Source organism: Mugil cephalus, chromosome 6 (assembly GCF_022458985.1).
Source record: "Mugil cephalus isolate CIBA_MC_2020 chromosome 6, CIBA_Mcephalus_1.1, whole genome shotgun sequence".
In the NCBI taxonomy this organism is placed as follows: Eukaryota; Metazoa; Chordata; class Actinopteri; order Mugiliformes; family Mugilidae; genus Mugil; species Mugil cephalus.
The window spans coordinates 6,127,260-6,133,259 of record NC_061775.1 but is presented as its reverse complement, the minus strand read 5'-3'; the positions used below and the strand labels follow the sequence as shown (position 1 = coordinate 6,133,259).

General features: G+C 44.0%; 1 protein-coding gene across 1 annotated transcript in view; it reads left to right on the top strand.

The window, feature by feature from the left end:
• The first annotated feature begins 2,615 nt into the window (after positions 1-2,615).
• sema6bb (sema domain, transmembrane domain (TM), and cytoplasmic domain, (semaphorin) 6Bb) overlaps positions 2,616-6,000 on the top strand; it is a 119,904-nt gene continuing 116,519 nt past the window's right edge. The window contains exon 1 of the mRNA XM_047587260.1: positions 2,616-3,497. The gene's annotated coding sequence lies outside the window, so the exon portion shown is untranslated. The remainder of the gene's footprint in view (positions 3,498-6,000) is intronic.

Sequence of the window (6,000 nt, the reverse complement as noted above, 5' to 3'; positions counted from 1 at the left end):
CCGGTCCTCACTGTCATGTGACATCATGTGATTCACTAAGATAAAATTATGGATGCTTAAAGTAAATGTCATGTGGAGTGACTTGTTATCATATATGATTTTTCCTTTCTTATACCTCGAGGTATATTGAATTATGAAATTAAAATGGTTGGGAAAGTGCATGTACTAAAAAAAATGTTCCTAATGGTAAACTATGTATTGTAACTGAAAGAGGAAGCAACACTTGCACATATTTCCATGTTTTCTTTTCAGAAAGGAAGCAGAGGAAGCCGCTGAGCACCTCTGACAAGCCCAGTGTGCTCATGACTGCTCAGCTCCCTGTGAAGATGGAGGAAAATCTGAGACAGAATTTAATTGGACACAATAGACAGAGCACACCCCTGAGTGCAGGATGAGTCATCACTAAACTGCTTGTTAGGAAATTAAAAACTCTACTATCATAAACCTACTAAAAGGCTTCAGTGTCGATGTTGGCCCAGATACTGATATGTGTGATGTATAGTGGAAGGCATACCATATTAAGACACAAACATCACATTTTATTTAATGGAAACTTTAATAACTGGTGTGACCTGTGCTTAATTGAGTTAGCAAAATTTAGATCAATATTGCAAAATTTTTGGACGTTAACAGGCCATGTTGTTGTAACTTTTCTCCTCCTCTGCGATAGTTCAATAAATGCACCATTATTACATGACTGTCCCTTGTGACCACCCAGTGGCTGCATAGTGCTTTAACAACAGTATTTGACTGTCCAACACTAATTTGGGGTGGAAAAACAGAGCAATCCATCAGCAAGAACAAAAGATATAAAAAGAATGAGCTCTCACGATCCAAACACACCCAAGCCCAACCACACACACACACACACACACATAACATATGCTCTCTGAGGAGTATATGCTCCTCAGGCACTTCATCTAAATCCTCCTGAAAAAGTAGATTTTCCTCACATTTCACAGTGTGAACTGATTGGCTCACTCAGCCCAGCCACTCAAAGATGTTGTGCACTGACTGCATGTTAGGAAAAACAGAACACCTTGATTTACATTCTTATAGACGCACGGTTTGCAAGTGGAAGCAACAGAGGGACAGAATTCAAGTGAGCGAGGAGAAGTCATCATTATTCCACTGCCGAGAAACTATGTCTGCCTGAATAATGATACTGCTGTCAGAGAGGTGCCCTCAGTTGTAACCGTGGTCTTTCAGCAGGTCCCTTCTGGAAAAGGAAGAAACTTTCTTTTTTGAGTTTTAATTGCGACAAAGTCACAGGCAGCATGGGATGTTAAGGTAAGCAGGATGAATAATGTTAATAAGTATTACGATGCTGGGGCAGGCAATTTTCTGCTGTGTAAATGAAGATAAGACAAAAACAAAACAGTAAATAACAAGCACAGCAATGTCCTGTAATATTATGAATGTCAGACAAGAGTAGGCCACATTACGCAAGTCAGTGTATTAAAAAAAAGGGAATTTGTTCAAGAAAGCCTTATGGTGCATTGTGGGATGTCGTTCAACACCCCAAATAACAGATGCCGTTGAAAAACTTTACTCATGTAATGAACCTGAAGCCACGGATCTTTTCCAAAATGAATAAACTGAATAAATCTTCTTGGGCTAAACTATATCCAGCTTTTCAACATGCATCTCCCCAAATCAGAGGCTGAGCCATTTGATTTGCTGCAGCTGATTGGCAGCTTGCATGAAGGCTGTCAGGCTGCTCAGAATGGATTTATTAAGATGGTAACGAGACCGAGCTACACTCACAAGCCCCGAAGCCTGTAGAAGTCATTATTTCATCAATTAATTATTCATGAATCAAAGCTTAAAAGTGGCTTCAGCTCCTGGCTATTTAATGGCAAGGTCCAGCAGGTTTAAACTCCTTTAACACACATGACACAGCACCAGCATTGTCCTCTCACACTTGGCTCATCCATGAAGTCCTCGCTGCCAGGATGAACTATGCTCATAGCAGTGTCAGTGAAAACACAGCTTAATTTCAAATACAAACCCCAAATTGTAAGTGCAACAATTAGGTTTGAAAGGAGGCTTATTGAGGTTTAATGAGACCAAATTATTCCTCTGTTGTGTTAATTTAGGCTCAATGAGACGATGCAAATGCACCGAGACCTTAAACTAAGGCATGGAGAGTGCGTGCGTGTTTTTTGTTTTAAGTTCACTGAATTATTTGATGGAATTACTGCTAATAGGACCATAAGGAATTGTCATTAAAACTAACCGTGTTTGCTTAAGAGTGTCCCATAAAGAAATATTCATGCTGAAGAATATGACATCACTAATGATGATTTACTTCCCTGTGGGCTGAGATGTGGTTAATGTTTTAATGGGGCCTAATTAACTTTTGGATGAAAGGATTGTTTTTTTTTTTTTAAAAAAAGCATGAATTAATTTTGTTATTGTCCGCTCTGAAGCTGTAAAGCTGTTGTGAGTGGGCCACATGAAAAACAAAAAAGACCATCGATGAAAGTGCTTCGGCTTTTCGGTTAATTTGGATCCAGTGTCACAGAACCCCATTAGTCATTAATCAATTCCATTCCAGTCGATGCATAATTCTGCTTCAGGTTTTGGCACTGCCAGGCTTCAGGAGTCTCTTGTGGGTGACAGCGGTGCTGGAGATAGATGCTGTAGCTCCTACCACCGCTAGAAGACAAACGTCGTGGTCCTCCCACTTCACCGGAGCCCCCGAGTGGAGCTCAAGAAACAGGAACTATCTTTTTCTTTTAATAAGCCGATGAATGGGACTTTGCCTCGCGCCGGACCCCGAGCCTGGCTCTGCTTGGAAGTGGGGCGCACAAGCTCACAGAGGAACAGTCTTTTCTTTCATTGAGACCCGAGGTGGAAAAGACGCAGCAATGACAGAGCAGCAGTCGTGCGCAGCGGCAAAATAGACCAAGTGTTGTGAGGAGGGAAGATTGATAACACAACTGGGCGAGCAACGAGGGCGGCAGATGTAATTTCCAAACGTTGCAGCTGTTTTTTTGTGCCAGTGGTGTCCTGGATGGGTCGTTATTGCGTTCTCCTTTTCATCATTCACTACTGCCAGCGTTTCCAGATTACTTTGGATCTCGGACGGCTGTCTTTGAGGGAGTATTGCTGCAGAGACTAACGGGGGAATGCCATGTGTCGTTGCGCGACATAGACGCTCTTTGTGGGCTGTTTTGCACCGGGGACAGGTGGTGCCGTGTGTGCGTGTATGTGTGTGTGTGTGTTGAGACTAGCAGGGGGTACGGACACACAACCCCTGAGACAGTTGTCTTAGGGATGTCAGGCCGGCGTACGGGATCAGTTTTTGCCAGAGACAGGTGCGACAGGGAGGAGTAGTTTACAAAGCCCTGCACGGGATCTGGTAACGCACTAACGAGCCTGCTCACTCCTCTGATCACTCTCGGATTTTTTTTTCTTCTTGTACCCAGCGGGACACACAATTGACTGATACGTTTGTTACATCGGCGGCACCTTTTCCCAGATAATCAGAGGTAAGTGACCCGAGTTGTCCGGCGTGGAGGTTGGGTGGTGGTGCGGTGCGCTCTGTGGCTCTGTCGCGCCTCGACGCTTTTGGTAAATTAATTACATGAAGGAATTTAGTTATCGGGAGTGGTTGACATGATCGAAACAAACCCTCAATACCGGACTCCTTCTCTTTGTGCCCTCGGAGCTCTACTATAGATTTGACTGTATAATTCTCAATTTCATACTGCGTAGCTTGCAGCCACGCACGAAACAAGCGTGCTGTCCGGAGCCAGAAGAGGCGCTTCACCATCCATCTATTGATTTGATATTGGCACTTCTCACGCAGATCTTGTGACTGACATTGTCTTATAGTTACGCGCTGACTAGGAATAGTTAGTTGCTTTTATGATGTGGTGCAACTCATCCATGTCTTCCTTAAGAAACAGCTTCATTGTAAAATTCTCTTTCCTTGCTGTGACAAATGAGATTTTTCCCCCTTTCATGGTTGCACAGTTGTACACCTCATTTTCAAATTCAGTGAATAGCAAAACTGAAAACAGATTGGTCAAAACATGCCATTGCCTTTCTCACTGCAATAGTCTGTTTGTATATAGTGTGATTATATCTGCTATGTTGTGCCTGTATACCCGCTGGGCGCCTAATGCCCACTACCCCTGCCTTCAGGCTCTGCCATCTCTCCCTCCCTCTCCCTCTGCAGTAGCTGCTGTCTTTACAGTTGAGCTGGTTGGCTGGATAGTGTCAGAATCACATCTTTGCCTCTTCTTTTATTGTGCAAGGACCGCTAACTCTCAGTAGCTGGCTCCAAGTCTCCTAAAGCGTCCCCATTTGGGAGCTGTGTGTTTTTTGTTGTGGCCCCTGTTTCAAATTCAAATTGCTTTTCAGCTGCCTTTTGTCCGGTGCTGAGGTTTGTGGACTGGAAAGAGAGACGGAGAAGTAAGTGAAGTCCCAGAGGGTTGGGACATTCCTGTAACCAGTCCTAGTGTGTGTGTGTGTGTGTGTGTGTGTGTGAGAGAGAGAGAGAGGGAGAGAGAGAGAGAGAGAGAGAGAGTAGAGAAGTCTAGGTGCAGAGACATCTAAAGAAAGTGAGACGGTGCTGCTTGTCCGGTATGGGGGGAAGACACAGCCAAGGGAATACCGGCACCTCCAGTAACCTTTCTGTCGCTCTGTGTCAATCAGTCTTGGAGGACAAGGGCCTCTTTAATTCCTCTTCCTCTGGGCTGTCACCAACACCGACAGCCAGGTCTCAGGGGTGCTGCCGCAGGTTACTCGTCAATCCTTTCCCCCTGCTGCTCAGACATCCGGGGGTGATACTGCACCATACTCTGCCTCACTTTTTTTTTTTTTTTTTTTTTTTTTTTAGATGACAGAAGGGAGATAAGTGAGATACTGAAAGTTAGGATGAAGCACAAGGTACATTAAGAGGAAATGATCAGATATTATCTAATCATCTGTGTGTCGCTGCTTCTTGGACATGACCAGAGGAGGAGTGGTGCCCTTGATCTCTGATTGGCTGACATCCCCCTCCAGTAATTACAAGTAAAATGAGAATGAATTAATGGGCAGCAGAGGAAATACCTGTTTTACATGATCTCTGATCTTATTATGGAACCACGTCCGGTTTTCATTTGTTATGAAGGCAAGGTCGAGGCTCTTTGTGGGGGTTGAGAACAGAAGCATCGACATACGTGCTTCTAGTCATCCACAGAAAGGTTTAAGGGAACACGCGGTTGTGAATAGGATCAGGGAACCAAAATGATCAAGGAACACATCTCGGAGCTGCTGACAGTTAATGTTACCAGAGCCTCTATTAAAATATGAGCCCCGTGTCAAGATTAGATTTTTCCATTAGTTTGAAGAATTTATAATAAGCATCCTCAAAAGAGTTTAATTTTTGTCTGCGGGCAGGCGAGAGGCAATGGATGTTTTCTCCTCGGTCGGCATATAAATAACCAGACTGTAGGAAGCATTACTCCTTCCAAAAGAAATGACTCAGTAGGGGGCAAGATTGCACAGAGAATTACGTAAGGCAAACATAAAGAAAGCAATATATGAAACAATGCACCTGATGTCAGAGCTGATGTCCCGACCAGTTAAAGTGATTACCGGAGAAACCACAACACAAACAAAAGCAATAGTTCCAAATGAAAGCCTAATGTAGGAGTTGTGTTTTGTGTCACTGGAGAACACAGATAACAAGGCTAAATGTGTGCGCAGGCAGAAACCGGGCAGGAGTTTCTATCGTTCCAAGGTCCCTGTGCTGATGTCAGTTTTTGGCTGAGTTTTCTTCGTCCCCTGTTCCTCCTCCTCGCAGCTTAACAGACTGCTCACTGGTGCTTGGCTAATCCTTGGCTAGCAGTGCCCAGTGATTTATTATAAAGTTAGCTAATTTGGGGAGATCGGCAACATCCAACCATACACACATGCTCTTGACAGATCCCCGGCTGTCTTTACTGTTGAGTCTGAATTGCCAATTAGCTCAAGGAATTATTTGTGTGTGTGGGTCTGTCT